General features: G+C 40.5%; 1 long non-coding RNA gene across 1 annotated transcript; it reads left to right on the forward strand.

The window, feature by feature from the left end:
- The first annotated feature begins 1,518 nt into the window (after positions 1-1,518).
- Positions 1,519-10,440, forward strand: LOC309606602. Its single transcript, XR_014231982.1, has 2 exons — positions 1,519-6,980; positions 7,284-10,440. It is a non-coding gene; the product is annotated as an uncharacterized lncRNA (long non-coding RNA).
- The last annotated feature ends 10,670 nt before the right edge of the window (positions 10,441-21,110 follow it).

The following is a 21,110-nucleotide window of genomic DNA, read 5'->3' on the forward strand; positions in this document are numbered from 1 at the left end:
AATGTGATCCTATCTATCTTATGTAATGTCAATAAACCATTTATTACGTGTATTCGTCTATGTTTTTAGATTTTGTCATGACCTTGTAGAGAAAGAAAAAAAGTGAACATTTCCCCTGTACCTTTTTCTCTCCCATCTATAGAATTTCTCCCCCATCATCTTTTAATACTTGTTCCTACCTTATTTATATGGTAAAAACTTTGAAATAACAGAAATGCCCCAAAATAGGGGAACAGTCAAGCCAATGGCGTTTCCCATTTGATAAAATATCATAGACTCATGAAAATTATGTTAAGAAGAAGAGACAGAATGAGCACTAAGGAGGAGATGACTCCTCTTGGCTAGAAACACAGATTCCCAAGCAGAGCTCAATTTCTCCTCGTGAGTCTTTCTGGCTGGAATCCCTGGTGATTTGTCTCATCTGCATTGTAAGCAGGATTTAATTTAACAAATCCCACACCTCTACCAATCCTTTGGGCATTCAGAATGGTTGCTGCTGACAATGGCAGGTCACACATGAAAAAATATATATAATAAAATATTTTTTCAAAATTAATTGAGTGAGGCCATAGAAATTTGTAGAGGTATCATGAGTAATCCTGACATAATACTACTAAATTTCACCTATGTTAATTGACTGTAAGATATTCCATTATTTTATGAATCATTAAGTAAGAAAAACATTGTCAATTTAACTATGACATAATGGTGTCCTTAAAAAAACAATACTACATGTTCAACAGCCTGGCAAGCTGGAGTGTATGTACCAACCCTTCCACTTCTAGCTGTGCGGCTGTGAACACATGAACTAACCTCTCCAAGCCTCAGTGTCAGCATCTGTAATAAGAAAACAGTAATAGGACCCACTAAGTAGGGTCTGTGTAGAGATTAAATGAGAAGAAAACGCAGTGTTTAGCATGCTGTCTAGCACATACTGGCGGTTGATACTTAAAATATATAAGCAATTTTAGGATGAATGGAAAGTTTGTAATAATATGGAATGTGCTCATAGTATAATGGCAACGAAAAAGCAAGACACAAATTACTATAATCTTTTTAACATCTTTATTGGAATATAATTGCTTTGCATTGTTGTGTTAGTTGCTGCTGTATAACAAAGTGAGTCAGCTATACATATACATATATCCCCATATCCCCTCCTTCTTGAGCCTCCCTTCTACCCTCCCTATTCCACCCCTCTAGGTGGTTTCAAAGCACCAAGCTGATCTCCCTGTGCTATGTGGCTGTTTCCCACTAGCTATCTATTTACAGTAATCAAGACGGTATGGTACTGGCACAAAAACAGAAATATAGATCAATGGAACAGGATAGAAAGCCCAGAGATAAACCCACGCACATATGGTCACCTTATCTTTGATAAAGGAGGCATGAATATACAATGGAGAAAAGAGAGTCTCTTCAATAAGTGGTGCTGGGAAAACTGGACAGCTACATGTAAAAGAATGAAATTAGAACACTCCCTAACACCATACACAAAAATAAACTCAGAATGGATTAAAGACCTAATGTAAGGCCAGACACGATCAAACTCTTAGAGGGAAACATAGGCAGAACGCTCTATGACATAAATCACAGCAAGATCCTTTTTGACCCACCTCCTAGAGAAATGGAAATAAAAATAAACAAATGGGACCTAATGAAACTTAAAAGCTTTTGCGCAGCAAAGGAAACCATAAACAAGATGAAAAGACAACCCTCAGAATGGGAGAAAATATTTGCAAATGAAGCAACTGACAAAGGATTAATCTCCAAAATATACAAGCAGCTCATGCCGCTCAATATCAAAAAAACAAACAACCCAATCCAAGAATGGGCAGAAGACCTAAATAGACATTTCTCCAAAGAAGATATACAGATTGCCAACAAACACATGAAAGGATGCTCAACATCACTAATCATTAGAGAAATGTAAATCAAAATTACTATAATTTATTCTCAATTATATTTCAAAAGTAATGCATAAGAAAAACACTGCAAAGAAATATACCAAAATGTTCACATATGTGTTAACACATATAACATACATTTGGAAGCTAAAACTACACATTATTGTTTTTCTTTTCGTATTTTTCTGACTTCCTAACTTCTCTATAAAATTAATTTAGTGGAAAAAAGTATTTGATTGCTTTTATGATTTACTCCTAGATGCTTTTTTCACACTTGGGTACCACCATTGAATGAGTAAACAAATGCACCCTCAAATGTGGCTACAAAGAATCCATCCTACCACTTTTCATTCTAGCCTGAGAGGGACATTGCTAGTCAGTCCCAGCCTCCTGTGATTCTGGCCCTGAATCCTACTTGATATTTACAATCCTTAATATAATAATCCAGCTCTTTCCTTCTAATCAATTGAAATAGCACAACGGGTAAAGCCTATCTTTGGTCTCATGTATTATTCCTCCCCAGGATATTTATATGTTAACTATTAACATATTTGATCACTAGATCAAAAGTTTAGGCTAAAGACAAAAAAAAAAAAAAATCCAGGTGGAATTTTAGGTGGTCAATTTTGGGAAAAGGGGATTTGGAAAGAGGGGCCTTTCAACCGCAACACCCTCATTTTCTTTTACCAAAAGATTATAGGGTTAATGGCAGAGTTTCATGTCTTTAAACCTATGGCAGAATTCAGATTTTCCTAAATAGTCTTACTATTGAATATTCTACCACTTGTGCTGGTCAGGCAATGATGTTCTCCAACCTTGGTTTTGCCTCTAAGGTCCTGTGAACTCATCTCTTTTTATATTCCATGCACCAGGCTCTTGACAGATGCTAAATCAATTGGTTATCCAGTGATCAATTTCTTCTAGCAAAAAGGGGACCTCATTCTTTCCTAGCAAAGCCATAAATTCCCCTCGCTCTCAGACTTTGTGTCTCACCTCTTCAATGTCTGCCAAGATGGCACAGCCCAGGTGACTGATACGTAAACTAGACTAGTCCTCCCAGGCGGGTCCTAGAGTCGGTTTCCCAGGAGAAAAGAACTGGTGGTCAGGGCCATGTCATGCCCATGCGTTGGAAAGCCACTGGAAATGACTGGTGGGTGAGTCATATGACTGTGTCACTGTAGGTTTACAGGGACCAAAGCTACATTTGTTCCAAGCTTGTAAATTCAGAGAAGAGAAAAAATCAGGAAAAAACCAGAGGCTCATATTACTCCAAAATACCTGCAAAAGGTGGAGTGATAGGCTGCCTGCAGATGGAGATAGTACAGCCTTTGAAATGCCATTGAAAGGCTGCAGGCACCTGTCTCCAGTGTCTTGTGTAGTTGGCAAAGAGATGTTTCCCTATGAAAAGACAGAAGAAGAGATTCTGTTTTTCCATACGCCGAGAGGGGGGATGGGAGGCGGTTCTAAGACAGCCTTTGGAATCGTGGGTTGGTGTGGCCGAAAGAACATATGACTTGGTTTCAGAAAACCTGCATTCAAGTTCTGCTTCTCTCACCTAATGATCCTATGATATTGGGTGAGTCTCTTAATTTCCCCGAGTTTTATTTTCAGTTTTATTATCTGAAAGATGATGACAGTAATTCCAGGGTGTTGAGATAAACAATTGAGACAGCTTATAGGAATCTCCTGGCATATAGTAGGTGCTCAATGAACATTTCATTCCTTAACCATTCTCTTTCCAGTTTGTTCAGATATGGAAATTTAGGCTAGGAGAGATTCTGTGATTTGCCAAAAGTCTCCCTCATCATTGGTGAATGACAGACATTCATTCTCTGTCTGGAAAGTGGGAGAAGTGGGACTCGAGTCTAGTTAACTTCCTGATTTAAAATCTAATGCATATTCTGAAAATTCTTTTTGCCTTCTTGCCAATCAATGCCAGCTGGTGCGGGCCTAATCGGAACTGAGGATGAGCACAAGTTCTTAGGGGCCAAGAGAGGAGAAAACCCAACAGGAAGAGCTCACTGAGAAAAGCCCTTAGCTCTGTGCCGGTGTGGACCTCCCCATCCAGAGAACCAGGCGGAGACAGCACAGGGGAGGGTACAGCCCAGCATCGTCACATGTGGGCGCTCCCTGCAATTACCTGGCAATGCTGAGCCAAGACCATGTCACTGTAACAGAAATAACCATATAATGACAACTCCCACTTACCAACAGCTTCTCATGTAGCCGGTCCCAGGCCAAATAGGCCACCTCACAAGGTTGTTGTGGAGATGCAATAAGGCAACATATCTACAACACTTTGTAGAGCACGTGGCCTATAGTAAGTGCTCAGCTAATGGTAGCTTTGGGTACTTTATACACATGGTCTCCTTTCATCTTTGCAACGACTTTATAAAATGCTCATCACTGTGGCCTCTACTCTACCAATGAGGATACTGAGGCTTAGTGGATAAAGGAACTTGGTCACAGACAAAAAGTTAGCAATCAGTAGATATGTCTGAGTAAGCCTGTGCTTTTAACCATTAGGATATACTAGCTGACGGGTCAACTAGTGGAAATTGTGACCCGCTGGATAGTCTCGGTGTAATGTTGCCAGAGTTTCCCCTTTCCCATGAACCCTAAAACTGAGCACAGCAGGAGGAAGCAGATGCAGGACAGTCTGGTTCCATCCCCACTCTGCATTGCAGGAGCCTCTCTGAGACTGGAGATTGGTGGCTCAGAAGGAAGGAACTGGACTGGGCTTTTATAGGAGGGACCTTAGACGTTACCTTATCTCACGGTCAGTGGACTCGTTTGTTTGTTCTAGTTTGATTTGGTTTGATTTTTCATTGGAACCCTTTGCTTAAACGAAATGTTATAGGAAAGCCCAAAGTGTGAAGTCAACAAAAGCGAAACCACTCTGTTGAAAATAATTGGGAGGCCCGGAGTCTCACCTCCTCCAAGGAACCCTGACATATGCACCTCTTAATTCACTAATGGTAGCCGTACATCTGGAGACCAAAGAGCTATGCCTTCTGTATGTGGGCAGAGACCATATGGATAGTGGAAATGAAATCAGGCAGTCCTGGGTTCATATTACATCTCTGTTCTTTATGATATGTGTGATTTGGGCAAGGAAAATAATCTTTCTGAGTGAGTTTCATCCTGTGTAAAATGGTGCTCTGATCCCAACCTGAGAAGGCTGTAGAGGGCAAATGCAGTAATTGGTGAAAATGGCCTCAAACAGTAAAAGACACAGAGAAGAAGGGATACAACTGTTAGCTCTTGGATCATTAACCTGGGGTTTTGGTTTGGTTTATTTTGTTTTTGTGGAAGGAAGAAGAAATTTTTAGGGGTTAAAATGAATAAAGAAAATATATCTTAAGACAAGCATGTATAATCACAAAGGCTGAAAAATGCACATCCCTGCCTCCATTCGACATTTACCATGTGCCCAGAGCTGTGTGGTGCTGAGATGGAACAAGCAATATGACTAGCACCTGCCCTGGAGGAGCTTACAGCCCACTGTATGTACAACCACACACACGTGCGCACGCAGGAAAAATTTCCAAACTCTTCCCAGTGTGGCAAATTATGGCAATGTAGCAGCTTAGAGTCCTGAACCCTTGAAATCTCTGCTCTGGTTCTTGTCACAGCAAGAAAAACACCAAAGCAGTAAACAAGACCATTACCCTCCCAACTTAGACATTGTAGAATTCCAAGACTTTATGTATTGGAACAAAGAAATTTTTCTATTATCCTTCATCCAGCGAGACCAGAAAGGTAAAGATTTTACATGAAATATAGTGGCCATGCAATTATCCCTTTCGTGTATTGAGTGCTCACTGTGTGCCAAACAACATGCAGACTTTACCTAGACTCTCTCTGGGCTCGAAGTTACTTGAGAGCAGGGAGTTTTGTGTTCCCAGAGACAGAGCAAAAGGACTGGACTTTTCAGGTTCTTTCCAGACTAGAATAATTTTTCTTTTTCCAGAAGAACTCCTTTAAGTATTTATTTTACTGTAGGTCTGCTGGTGACTAAATCTATTCTTTTTTTTTTTTTTTCTGTCTGAAAAGTCTTTATTTGGCCTTAACATTTGAAGAATATTTTTGCTGTGCATCGAATTTTAACTTGGAAATGTTCTTCTGGAACTTTAATGAAGTTATTCCATTGTTTCTGGCTTTCACCATTTCTTAAGAAAAGTAATGTTATTTATCTATTTTTTTCTCTGCTTACTTCTAAGGTTTTCTCTTTGTCTCTTGTCTTTGTTTTGTTTCTCAGAGGTTAGCAATGAAAGCCTAGATGTGGTTTTCTTCTGATTCTTTCTTCTTGGAGTCTGAACCTAGGGGTTTCATCCATTTTGGAAAATTCTTGCCTGTTACCTCTTCAATGTTGCTTCAGTTCATTTTTTCTCCTCTCATTCTAGGACCCTAGTTATATGGTTTTTGACCTATTTACTGCCTCCATATGTCTTCCCTTTTGTCTAGTTTTTCTCTAGGCTTTGGTCATTTAGTTCTAGTAATATTTTATTGAATTGCATATAAAAAATTGTCAAGATTTTGAATAATGTTATTTTCCTCCTGAAAAGGTTCACCCTTTCCTTTGCTGACAGACAGATTAGGGGTTATCAACTTTCACTAGTCAAGTACTAAGCTGGTTTGAAGTAGATCTGTAATTATGGCAAAGATCTATCACTTCTGGTTTATCTCCCCTTTCTGGAATTACCGGTAGGTAATCATTACTGAGGTGTTTCTTGAAGATTTTTCTACCTGCTTGGTCCTGAATTCTAATCCTTTTATCTTTGGTGTTATAACACTAACAAAATTTCATTCTGCTTTTTAGAGCCTACCTCTGTTAATCTCCTCCATAGGCAAATTCAGAATTTGGCAAATATTGAGAGGTGGTGAATCTGATGGAGTGTTGGGATCAGGTCTCTAGCCTTCTCTTTTCATTGTTATTCTATCTTCAAGTATCTTCTTTTTGTCTTTCCAGCCCCGTAAGACTATCAGAATCTCTATGGTTTCTCTGCGTCTTAGTAGCTGTCTCCTACCTGGACCCTTTGTTTCAAACCCCAAATTGAAAAATGCCCTGAGGTTTAAAAGTCACTTTATTTTTTTAAATTTATTTATTTATTTTTGGCTATGTTGGGTCTTCGTTTCTGTGCGAGGGCTTTCTCCAGTTGCGGCGAGCGGGGGCCACTCTTCATCACGGTGCGCGGGCCTCTCACTATCGCGGCCTCTCTTGTTGCGGAGCACAGGCTCCAGATGCGCAGGCTCAGTAGTTGTGGCTCACGGGCCTAGTTGCTCCGCGGCATGTGGGATCTTCCCAGACCAGGGCTCGAACCCGTGTCCCTTGCATTGGCAGGCAGATTCTTAACCACTGCGCCACCAGGGAAGCCCTAAAAGTCACTTTAAATGTCAACTCACCTCCTTGCATGATTCCCTCTTCCCTGGAATTTTGTTCCCTCAAGTCCTCGTTGCCTTTACCAGCTGTCAATGCCCTCAAATCTTTCTAGTCATTTTGCTGGGGGCTACTGTATTATATTTGGAAGTAGAAGTCTATAGTGTGATTTGAAATTTGAGGAGTGTTTTTGTTTCATTGGACCGTAATTTTATTTTATTTTTTAAAGGGTGAGAATGGGAAATGCAGCAAAGATGTTGATCTGTAGATAATGAGAAGATTTTGAAGATTTTAAAACACAGAGATGGCATAACTCTGGCTGTATACTAGGTGGAGTTTCTTGGCAGAGGCATGTGGAAAGGAATGGGGGTGGAAAAAGCAGAAAAGGAGAGACTGGCAATTGTTTCCCTACTTCTTGTCCCTGCTTGAGAAATGACCCAACCTTTTAGGCTCCTGCTCCTTGCTCTAGAAAAATCAGGAAAAGGTGTTCTCCCTACAACAGGGAACTTATGAGCAACGTCTAACAGAAGTGATAAAAGGTGGTTTCAGGATAAAAATAAGGACTTTGAAGCCAGATAGACCTTATTTTAAGTCTTGTCTCTGCCACTAGCTAACTATGAATCTGGTAAAATCACAAACTTTCTAAAACTCATTTTTCTTGTCTCTAAAATGGGAATATAATGCCCCATAGAGTTATTTCACAAATTAAATGTGATTTTAGTGTTGTGGTTGAGCCAGGATTCAAAGCCAAGCAATCTGGCCTTGGAGTCAAGAGTTTAAGTACTACAATATACTGTGTCTATGAGAATCAGAGATTGTTGTTGAAGTCCCCCAAGTCAGATATTTCCAAAAGACAATATTTTCCATTGTGCAGATTAGTTTGAAGACAATAGGTTCTCTTCAAGGTCACTCAAGTCCTGCAGTGGTCCTGGCTCATAGTTTCAATCAGATGAGAAATTGGTGACTCCAAATCTAGACTCTTTCAGGAGATTACAGGAAAGGACTTTGCCCTGTAGACAGACAATCAGAATTTCTGATAGAAAGTGGTCACATTCATTAGTATGGGTTAAGGTTTCTCTTACTCAGGATTCTGTCTCTACTTGTCCCAAGACTAACCTGTACCTAATGCCTTAAAACACCACACAAAGGAACGAAATAGGCTCCATCTATTTGTCAGGACAAGTCCTTTCCCCCATCTTCCAACTCTCTCACTGGGTTCTTCTTGGCTTCCTTGCATTTTCCCAGCCCCAGGTAAAATTTTTCTGTACAGAAAAAACTTATATGATAGGCAAGCTGTCACCACAATTCTACTCCTCTTTAATAAGAATAAGGCCCTTTGTAACCTGAGAAAAATCTAAACTCCCAAAGACTAGACCATATGCTCTCTGTTTGCTGGCCTCTGAAGCTTTGTTCATGCCATTTCCTCTACAAAAATACTCTTTCCAATACTGTCACCAGCTACCTTCACAATTGTATTGACTAGTGCTCTTCGTTTTGCAATCGACAGAAAACTCAGAAATTTAAACAAAGATTTATCAGCTCCTGTAAATGAAAACTCTAGTAGTAAGGAAGGCTTCAAGTACATCCTGATCCAGGGGTCCATGATTCATGAGGGATCTAGTACCAGTTCTCTGAAATTTGATTTGTTCTGCCCCCCTCAGTGTATTGACTTTATCCTCAGGTTAACTTCCCTTATAGAAGAAAAAAAAGTTACAGTAGTTTTATGATTCACGTCTTCATATCACACAGTCTTGAGGAAGAGACTTTTATGTCCCAACATCCCCAGCAAAAAGTCTTGAGACTCACTCTGATTGTACTAGTTTAGGTTATAGCGATAACCCTCAGAAGGGATATAGACTACCCTGATTTGCTCAGCCTGGGTTATGTGCTCCATACCTGGAGTTGAAGGAAGAGCTACTTTCCTCAGAACTACATAGATCCCCAGTTGAAACTGAGAACTACTAGAAAGAGATAAGAGAAGAATGTGCACTTGGGAGGAACCAACAGAAATTCATTACATTATGAAGTCCTGACATCCAAGAGGTGAATCAAAATAAAGAAACACAAAATGGATAACCAAGGTAAAAGATCTGGGGGCAAACATTTAACACACTTAAATTTGGACCTGACTAAACAACTTTAGAATTGGGGTTTTGATTTTGTCAAGAAAGACTAAAAATTTTAACCCTCAGCAATTAAAATATACTAACCGAAATCAGGAAATGGAGGAAGGGATATATGAGGAACAACACATGTTAATTTTATCATATTTCAGAGCAAGGAGTCAATCAATCCTGTCTAAAATGGAAACATGTACTTTTAGAAAGCACAATTGCTCCAATGTCAAAATTTTCGTGCTTCATTTTTGTGAACTTAAAGGTACCTTTTTTGAACTAATATACCTTGTATTAAAGAAACATTTATTTGAATTCAGAGATTCCCTCCATTTCTTTTTCTTCAAGTTGAGTTGAAGTCAAATTGAATAGTTTTAACTTTGTGAATTGTGCATAAGATCACATTTCTCTAAAATTACTTCTATCTATATACCTATCTATTCTTTTTATTGAAGAGGTAATCCATTAATATGGTTCATATATAAAGTTTTACAGTGAAAAGTCATGCTTTCACCCATATCCTCCATCCTCCCAACTCCCAGCCCTCAACTCATCTATCTTTTTATTAGTTAAGAAGCCTGGAATTACGTCCACCAAAAGTGTACATGGTTATTTGGAGTGGTGGGATTTGAGATTCTTTTTTACCTTTCTTACTGTTTATCTATACTTCTATTTTTTCAAATAGTAATCAGATATAATTTTTAAGTTATTATATTAAAAATGAAGGGGCTTCCCTGGTGGCGCAGTGGTTGAGAATCTGCCTGCCAATGCAGGGGACACGGGTTCGAGCCCTGGTCTGGGAAGATCCCACATGCCACGGAGCAACTAGGCCCGTGAGCCACAATTACTGAGCCTGGGCGTCTGGAGCCTGTGCTCTGCAACAAGAGAGGCCATGATAATGAGAGGCCCGCGTACCGCGATGAAGAGTGGCCCCCACTTGCCGCAACTAGAGAAAGCCCATGCACAGAAACGAAGACCCAACACAGCCATAAATAAATAAATAAATAAAATTAAAAAAAAAAAAAGATTCAAAAATAAAGAGCAGCTTACCATGTGTGTTGTTTAAGCAATGGTAGATTGACTTCTTTAAGCTACCTTTAAAAAAAAAAAAAATGAAAATAATTCCTCTCCTTCAATGGCCAATTAAATCCCACTCTTTTGTGAAGACTTTGCTGGTTTTCAGGAGCAGGAATTACCTCTCTCCCTCTTCTCCATCATCCATATCCCTTACTCTGCAGCCCTCGCACACCATACACATACTCTCTGAGACCAACGCTATTTGTGGACATGTAACGCATTCCTGCAGCAGGAGCTCCCTGGAAGTCCAATCTGGGGTTCCACTGTTAGCATTACACAGACCAGTAAGCCTCAAGAAAAAGTGATAGCTAACATGAGTTTTGAATTTCAAATTACACTCAGTGTCCCAGGAACCTGTTTATTTTTGCATTTTTGGCAAAATTCAACTTCCTGTTTCTAAGAAAGCCTACTCAAAGAAAGAAGGGACTTCACTCAACTGTTCAAACCTCAGGTGGTACCTCCTTTAGCAGCTTAGGAGTTCATATGATAGAAAGGTCTTTGCTTGGAGGCTGGGTTCAAGTCCCAATTCTGCCACCTGGGCAAATTGTTTCATCATTCTGAGCCTCCATTTCCTCATCCCAAGGGAGAGATGGTAACAATGATATTTACCTATCTCATAGAATTAAGTGAAATCATATAAGTAAAGTGCATGGTACTCTGCCTGACAGAGTAAGCACGACATAAGTATCACCCATCACTGTTACCCATGAGCCATATCCCTGGGGGGCAACTTTACCAGGTGGAGATACAGTTCTTAGATCCTGAAGGACAGCTTACCCTGGAACTGACCACATATGTCCAAGGATCCAGGCTCTGCTGTTTTTGTCTCCACCCCTTTCCCACATCCCCAGTCCTACAAAACCACCAGAGACAACTCCATGTTCACCTCAGTCCACCAGCCCTTCCCAGGGCAGAATCATAAACACTTAAATAAATTTTGGACTCCATTCAAACTTACTTTCATAAATTCCTGGAATTTTCTATTTGGAACAACCTCAGAGATGATCTAGTCCAACCTGTTGATTTACAAATGAAGAAACCAAAGCCAGAGAGTTTAAGAAACTTGCCTAAGGGCCCATGGCTAGTTAGTAACGGAGCCATGACTGGAACCCAGGTCCCATCTTCCTGCATTTCCCTATTATTGATCATATTGCCACGTAATATGTTGGTTAATTGGCCGTCTCCCCCAGAAAGTATGAGCTCCAACTTAGTGTGCCTGCTTGTTCATGAGGAAGCTGAGGTTTAAAGAGGTTAAGTCACTTGCCCAAGGTCACTCAGCTTGTAAGTGAAGGTATGAGATTTGGAACTTAGGTTGCTTCCACTCAAAAGCCTGTGCTTTTTATGCTGCTAGCCTGTTTTCCAGTCCCAGTGACTTAAAGATATCTCTTCCTAAAGAAAGAATGGACATCAACGGTGGACGCAGGACAGTGGAGTAGAACAGGAAGTCAAGTGGACTCATACACTAACCTACTGTGTGAACTTGGACCAGTCATTTGACCTTGCCTTTTAGTCTGTCTTGTGCAGTAAGACTGTGGCAGCACCTGGTGCAGTGCATGACACCTTGGCCGTGATCCATATGTAGCTGAAAATTGTTGAATGTGTGAAGCTTTTTTCCCCCAGTACCACGTAGCCACGTTCTTTACTTCTTGTTTTCCCTCTCACAGGGCACCTCAGCGGAGTCCATTATGGGCCCGGAATCCTGTGTCTCCTCATTCAGGTGAGGCATCCTCAGGTCGAACTGAAGAGATCGCCTCTGGTTTCACAGCTTCAGCAGGGATCACTGACTCTATCATCGAGTGTGAATACACTGTTTTCCTTCTTCTCGTTCTGTTTGTCGTTGGAAAAGTCCATTAGTGCTGAATGTCATGACTAAACAGTCAAGGCGAGAACAGTTGATGTGTTAATAACCCTTAGGTAAATACCATTTGTTATTGTCACCACTGAGGCTTTCAGAGAGATGGCACCATTCCTGGCCCTGGACTGTCCTCTTTTCAGCTCTCTGTCTTTCAGCAACCTGGAAAGACAGGTTTGGAGAGGGAAGGAGTCTGAAAGGGACTGGTGAGCAAGAGGAAGGAAAGGTATGGGAAAGAAACAGGGACTCAAAGAGATACAGAGAGTAAGAGAGAGGAGGGTAGGCTCAGGTACATACACACATATGCGTGCGAGCGCACACACACACACACACACACACACACACACACACACACACACATACACAATGAAGCCGAGGAGAGTCAGAGAGCTGATGATTAATGGGATCTTTTACCAGATTTTGTATTCTCCTGTGCTCCTTCCTTAGCAGTGCTAGAGACCTCTGCATTCATCATATCTTAGCAGCTTTGACTTGGTCTCCCTGATTCCACATCTGCTCTTCTACTAACTTCTAGGATGTGCAGTTTTTTCCTACCAGACCTGGCTGGGACCCAGAGCAGAGATGATGTTGGCTGGATTTGAAGAATCAGCATAAGAAAGTTACATGGCATCACCATGGAGGCCAGGAGAAAAAGGAACTTTCTAAAGGATACCTCCACGTTGGGGATGGAGGAACCCACCGTCAGGAAAGGTCACACTCGGGTGAAATGATTCATGAACAGGAAAACTGGAAAACCAGCTTCCCCTCTTAGTTAAGAGACTGGGTGACCTTGGGACTGCGCATTAAGCTCTCTGCAATTTTATGATGGCAGTTTGCATCAGATGATCTTCCAGCTCTAAGCATCTCTGGAGCTGAGATTTTAAGGTGGATCAGACACCAAATCCTCTTTGAATTTTCGTCCCTGGCTAGGGCTGATCAAGTATGACTTTAACACAAGGCAAAATGGCTTGAAGACATCCATGTTGGTTAGATAGCATTGTGTTCCCAGACTAGACACCTTAAATACCTCTCTTGGAGTTGTCACAAATTTAGTAATAATTCCTTTACTTTGTTTAGTACTTAATTCTTTTCATAGCACTCTCCAAGAGAGACTATAGAGCATCATGATTAAGATCCCAACTCTGGACTCACCAGACAAAGGCTCAAATCTCAGCTCTACCTCATACCAGCAGGGTGAAGTCAGGTAAGATTCTTTACCTCTATGAGCTTCAGTTTCCTCATCTGCAAGATGGAAATAACAGTAGAACCTATCTCATGGGCAATGACTTAAATAAATAGTGTTTAGCACAGTGCCTACATGTATAAACCCTCCATAAATATTAGAATTTGTCCACTCCATTCCCACACCACCAATGGGAAATAGGTATGTATTTCCATTTAGGAGAGGAAGAAACTAAAGAATGGAGAACTTAAGTGACATGACCACGGTCTCCAACCATTTAGAGTTGAAGCCAGGACCAGAAAGAAAATAGACTGTCCAGCCCCCATATCATCACGAAGTCTCTGAACTATGCTTTCAAGAGGCTAAGCTTTGAGGGTGAGAATGAAAAGGGAGAAGAGTAAAGGCTAAGGCTTTAATCTTCGGGAACACGTGTTGTTAGAAGGATGGGAAGAGTAAGAATTGAAGAATGAGTACTCAGGAAAGCAGGTGAAGAAAACTGTTGCAGAAAACAAGGAAATGGAGAGACCTTCAAGATGGCAGAGGAGTAAGATGTGGAGATCACCTTGCTCCCCACAAATACATCAGAAATACATCTACGTGTGGAACAACTCCTACAGAACACCTACTGAACGCTGGCAGAAGACCTCAGACTTCCCAAAAGGCAAGAAACTCCCCACGTACCTGGGTAGGGCAGAAGAAAAAAGAAAAAACAGAAACAAAAGAATAGGGATGGGACCTGCACCAGTGGGAGGGCGCTGTGAAGGAGGAAAGGTTTCCACACACTAGGAAGTCCCTTCACTGGCGGAGACTGGACGTGGTGGGGGGGAAGCTTTGGAGCCACGGAGGAGAGCACAGTAACAGGAGTGCGGGGGGCAAAGCGGAGAGAGATTCCCGCACAGAGGATCAGTGCACTCACCAGCCCGAGAGGCTTGTCTGCTCCCCCGCTGGGGCGGGCGGGGGCTGGGAGCTGAAGCTCGGGCTTCGGAGGTCGGATCCCAGGGAGAGGACTGGGGTTGGCAGTGTGAACACAGCCTGAAGGGAGCTAGTGCAACACAGCTAGCCAGGAGGGAGTCCGGGAAAAAGTCTGGAACTGCCTAAGAGGCAAGAGACCATTGTTTTGGGGTGTGCGAGGAGAGGGGATTCAGAGCACCGCCTAAACAAGCTCCAGAGACGGGCTCGAGCCGTGGCTATCAGCGCGGACACTAGAGACGGGCATGAGACGCTAAGGCTGCTGCTGCAGCCACCAAGAAGCCTGTGTGCAGCACAGGTCACTATCCACACCGCCTCTCCTGGGATCCTGTGCAGCCCGTCATTGCCAGGGTCCCGTGATCCAGGGACAACTTCCTCAGGAGAACGCACAGCACGCCTCAGGCTCGTGCATCGTCACACTGGCCTCTGCTGTCGCAGCCTCGCCCCGCATCCTTACCCCTCCCTCCCCCCGGCCTGAGTGAGCCAGAGCCCCCTAATCAGCTGCTCCTTTAACCCCGTCCTGTCTGAGCGAAGAACAGATGCCCTCAGGCGACCTACACACAGAGGCGGGTCCAAATCCAAAGCTGAACCCCAGGAGCTGTGTGAACAAAGAAGAGAAAGGAAATCTCTCCCAGCAGCCTCAGGAGCAGCAGATTAAATCCCCACAACCAACTTGATGTACCCTGCATCTGTGGAACACCTGAATAGACAATGAATCATCCCAAAATTGAGGCAGTGGACTGTGGGAGCAACTGTAGACTTGGGGTTTGCTGTATGCGACTGACTGGTTTCTGGTTTTATGTTTATCTTGGTTTAACATTTAGAGTTTGTTATCATTGGTAGATTTGTTTATTGATTTGGTTGCTCTCTTCTTTTTTTTTTTAATATATAGAAATATATATTTTTTTCCTTTTTCTCTTTTTGTGAGTGTGTATGTGTATGCTTCTTTGTGTGATTTTGTCTGTATAGCTTTGCTTTCACCATTTGTCCTACGGTTCTGTCTGTCCACTTATTTATTTTTTTTAGTATAGTTTTTGCACTTCTTATCATTGGTAGATTTGTTTTTTGGCTTGGTGACTCTCTTCTTTCTTTCTTTCTCTATTTTTTTTCTTTTATTACTTAAAAATTTTTTTTATTTTTAATAATTTTTGTATTTAATAACTTTATTTTATTTTATTTATTTACTTATTTCATTTTTTTCTCCCTTTTCTGCTGAGTCGTGTGGCTGACAGGGTCTTGGTGCTCCGCCCGGGTGTCAGGCCTGTACCTCTGAGGTGGGAGAGCTGAGTTCAGGACATTGGTCCACCAGAGACCTCCCAGCTCCATGTAATATCAAACGGTGAAAGCTCTCCCAGAGATCTACATGTCAATGCTGAGACCCAGCTCCACTCAACGACCACCAAGTTACAGTGCTGACATGCTATGCCAAACAACTAGCAAGACAGGAACACAACCACCCCCCATTAGCAGAGAGACTGCTTAAACCCATAATAAGTTCACAGACACCCCAAAACACACCACTGAACCTGGTCTTGCCCACCAGAAAGACAAGATACAGCCTCATCCACCAGAACACAAGCACCAGTCCCCTCCACCAGGAAGCCTACACAACCCACTGAATCAACTTAGCCACTAGGGGCAGACACCAAAAACAGCGAGAACTACAAACCTGCAGCCTGCTAAAAGGAGACCCCAAGAACAGTAAGTTAAGCAAAATGAGAAGACAGAGAAACACACAGCAGATGAAGGAGCAAGGTAAAAACCCACCAGACCAAGCAAATGAAGAGGAAATAGGCAGTCTACCTGAAAAAGAATTCAGAGTAATGGTAGTAAAGATGATCCAAAATCTTGGAAATAGAATGGAGAAAATAAAAGAAACGTTTAACAAGGACTTAGAAGAATTAAAAAGCAAAAAAACAATGATGAACAACAGAATAAATGAAATTTAAAAATTTCTAGAAGGAATCAATAGCAGAATAACTGAGGCAGAAGAACGGATAAGTGACCTGGAAGATAAAATAGTGGAAATAACTACCACAAAGCAAAATAAAGAAAAAAGAATGAAAAGAATTGAGGACAGTCTCAGAGACCACTGGGACGACATTAAACGCACCAACATTCGAACAATAGGGGTTCCAGAAGAAGAAGAGAAAAAGAAAGGGACTGAGAAAATATTTGAAGAGATTATAGTTCAAAACTTCCCTAATATGGGAAAGGAAATAGTCAAGTCCAGGAAGTGCAGAGAGTTCCATACAGGATAAACCTAAGGAGAAACATGCCAAGACACATTAATTGAACTATCAAAAATTCAATACAAAGAAAAAATATTAAAAGCAGCAAGGGAAAAACAACAAATAACATACAAGGAAATCCCCATAAGGTTAACAGCTGATCTTTCAGTAGAAACTCTGCAGGCCAGAAGGGAGTGGCAAGACATATTTAAAGTGATGAAAGGGAAAAACCTATAAACAAGATTACTCTACCCAGCAAGGATCTCATTCAGATTCGATGGAGAAATTAAAACCTTTACAAACAAGCAAAAGCTAAGAAAATTCAGCACCACAAAACCAGCTTCACAACAAATGCTAAAGGAACTTCTCTAGGCAAGAAACACAAGAGAAGGAAAAGACCTGCAATAACAAACCCAAAACAATTAAGAAAATGATAATAGGAACATACATATCAATAACTACCATAAATGTAAATGGATTAAATGCTCCAACCAAAAGTCATAGACTGGTTGAGTGGATACAAAAACAAGACCCATATATATGCTGTCTACAAGAGACCCACTTCAACCTAGGGACACATAAAGACTGAAAGTGAGGGGATGGAAAAAATATTCCATGCAAATGGAAATCAAAAGAAAGCTGGAGTAGCAATTCTCATATCACACAAAATAGACTTTAAAATAAAGACTGTTACAAGAGACAGAGAAGGACACTACATAATGATCAAGGCATCAATCCAAGAAGAAGATATAACAATAGTAAATATTTATGCACCCAACATAGGAGCACCTTAATACATAAGGCAAGTGCTAACAGCCATAAAAGGGGAAATAGACAGTAACACAATCATAGTAGGGAACTTTAATACCCCACTTTCACCAATGGACAGATCATCCAACATGAAAATAAATAAGGAAACACAAGCTTTAAATGATACATTAAACAAGATGGACTTAATTGATATTTATAGGACATTCCATCCAAAAACAACAGAATACACTTTCTTCTCAACTGCTCATGGAACATTCTCCAGGATAGATCATATCTTGGGTCACAAATCAAGCCTTGGTAAATTTAAGAAAATTGAAATCGTATCAAGTATCTTTTCCGACCACAATGCTATGAGACTAGATATCAATTACAGGAAAAAATCTGTAAAAAATACAAACACAGGGAGGCTAAACAATACACTACTAAATAACCAAGAGATCGCTGAAGAAATCAAATAGGAAATAAAAAATACCTAGAAACAAATGACAATGAAAACACGATGACCCAAAATCTATGGGAGGCAGCAAAAGCAGTTCCAAGAGGGAAGTTTATAGCAATACAATCCTACCTCAAGAAAAAAGAAACATCTCAAATAAACAACCTAACCTTATACCTAAAGTGATTAGAGAAAGAAAACCAAAAAAACCCCAAAGTTAGCAGAAGGAAAGGAATCATAAAGATCAGATCAGAAATAAATGAAAAAGAAAGAAGGAAACAATAGCAAAGATCACTAAAACTAAAAGTTGGTTCTTTGAGAAGATAAACAAAATTGATAAACCATTAGCCAGACTCATCAAGAAAAAAAGGGAGAAGACTCAAATCAACAGAATTAGAAATGAAAAAGGAGAAGTAACAACTGACACTGCAGAAATACAAAAGATCATGAGAGAGTACTGCAAGCAACTATATGCCAATAAATTGGACAATCTGGAAGAAATGGACAAAATCTTAGAAAAGCACAATCTTCTGAGACTGAACCAGGAAGAAATAGAAAATAGAAACAGACCAATCACAAGCACTGAAATTGAGAGTGTGATTAAAAATTTTCCAACAAACAGAAGCCCAGGACCAGATGGCTTCACAGGCAAATTCTATCAAACATTTAGAGAAGAGCTAACACCTATCCGTCTAAAACTCTTCCAAAATATAGCAGAGGGAGGAACACTCCCAAACTCATTCTACAAGGCCACCATCACCCTGATACCAAAACCAAATATGTCACAAAGAAAGAAGACTTCAGGCCAATATAACTAATGAACATAGATGCAAAAATCCTCAACAAAATACTAGCAAACAGAATCCAAAAGCACATTAGAAGGGTCAAACACCATGATAAAGTGTGGTTTATCCCAGCGATGCAAGGATTCTTCAATATATGCAAATCAATCAATGTGATAAACTATATTAACAAATTGAAGGAGAAAAACCATATGATAAAAGGAATCTAAATCGGAAAAGAAGAAGTAAAGTTGTCACTGTTTGCAGATGACATGATACTATACATACAGAATCCTAAAGATGCTATCAGAAAACTACTAGAGCTAATCAATGAATCTGCTAAAGTTGCAGGATACAAAATAAATGCACAGAAATCTCTTGCATTCCTATACACTAATGATGAAAAGTCTGAAAGAGAAATTAAGGAAACACTCCCATTTACCATTGAAACATAAAGAATAAAATACCTAGGAATAAACTTACCTAAGGAGACAAAAGGCCTGTATGCAAAAAACTGTAAGTCATTGATGAAAGAAATTAAAGATGACACAAACAGATGGAGAGACATACCATGTTCTTGGATTGGAAGAATCAATATTGTGAAAATGACTATACTACCCAAAGCAATCTACAGATTCAATGCAATCCCTATCAAATTACCAATGGCATTTTCACAGAGCTAGAACAAAAAATTTCACAATTTGTATGGAAACACAAAAGACCCCAAATAGCCAAAGCAATCTTGAGAAAGAAAAACGGAGCTGGAGGAATCAGGCTCCCAGACTTCAGACTATACTACAAACCTACAGTAATCAAGACAGTATGGTACTGGCACAAAAACAGAAATAGAGATCAATGGAACAGGATAAAATGCCCAGAGATAAACCCACATACATATGGTCAGCTTATTTTTGATAAAGGAGGCAAGAATATACAATGGAGAAAAGACAGTCTCTTTAATAATGGTGCTGGGAAAACCAGACAGCTGCATGTAAAAGAATGAAATTAGAACACTCCCTAACACCATACACTAAAATAAACTCAAAATGGATTAAAGACCAAATGTAAGGCCAGACATTATAAAACTCTTAGAGGAAAACATAGGCAGAACACTCTATGACATAAATTACAGCAAGATCCTTTTTGGCCCCCCTCCTAGAGAAATGGAAATAAAAACAAAATAAATAAATGGGACCTAATGAAGCTTTTGCACAGCAAAGGAAACCATAAACAAGATGAAAAAACAACCCTCAGAATGGGAGAAAATATTTGCAAATGAAGCAACTGACAAAGGATTAATCTCCAAAATTTACAAGCAGCTCATGCAGCTCAATATCAAAAAAGCAAACAAACCAATCCAAAAGTGGGCAGAAGACCTATATAGACATTTCTCCGAAGAAGATATACAGATTGCCAACAAACACATGAAAGGATGCTCAACATCATTAATCATTAGACAAATGCAAATCAAAACTACAGTGAGGTATCACCTCACACCAGTCAGAATAGCCATCATCAAAAAGTCTACAAACAATAAATGCTGGACAGGGTGTGGAGAAAAGGGAACCCTCTTGCACTGTTGGTGGGAATGTAAATTGATACAGCCACTGTGGAGAACAGTATGGAGGTCCCTTAAAAAACTAAAAATAGAACTACCATATGACCCAGCAATCCCACTACTGGGCATATACCCTGAGAAAACCATAATTCAAAAAGTGTCATGTACCACAATATTCATTGCAGCTTTATTTACAATAGCCAGGACATGGAAACAACTTAAGTGCCCATCGACAGATGAATGGATAAAGAAGATGTGGCACATATATACAATGGAATAATACTCATCCATGAAAAGAAACGAAATTGAGTTATTTGCAGTGAGGTGGATGGACCTAGAGTCTGTCATACAGAGTGAAGTAAGTCAGAAAGAGAAAAACAACTACCGTATGCCAATGCATATATATGGAATAAAAAAAAAATGAAATGTTTCTGAAGAACCCAGGGGCAGGAGAGGAATAAAGACGCAGACGTAGAGAATGGACTTGAGGACACGGGGAGGGGGAAGGGTAAGCTGGGGCGAAGTGAGAGCGTGGCATGGACTTATATACACTACCAAATGTAAAATAGATAGCTAGTGGGAAGCAGCTGCATAGCACAGGGAGATCAGCTCGGTGCTTTGTGACCACCTAGAGGGGTGGGATAGGGAGGGTGGGAGGGAGACGCAAGAGGGAGGAGATGTGGGGATATATGTATATGTATAGCCGATTCACTTTGTTATAAAGCAGAAACTAACACACCATTGTAAAGCAATTATACTCCGATAAAGGTGTTAAAAAAAAAAAAGTGTATTTTAGGCAAAGGGAACAGCTGAAGCAAAGTTCCCGAGGTAGGGATGAGTTTGACTATGA

This window comes from Balaenoptera borealis, assembly GCF_965194805.1.
Source record: "Balaenoptera borealis genome assembly, chromosome: 11".
Classification (NCBI taxonomy): domain Eukaryota; kingdom Metazoa; phylum Chordata; class Mammalia; order Artiodactyla; family Balaenopteridae; genus Balaenoptera; species Balaenoptera borealis.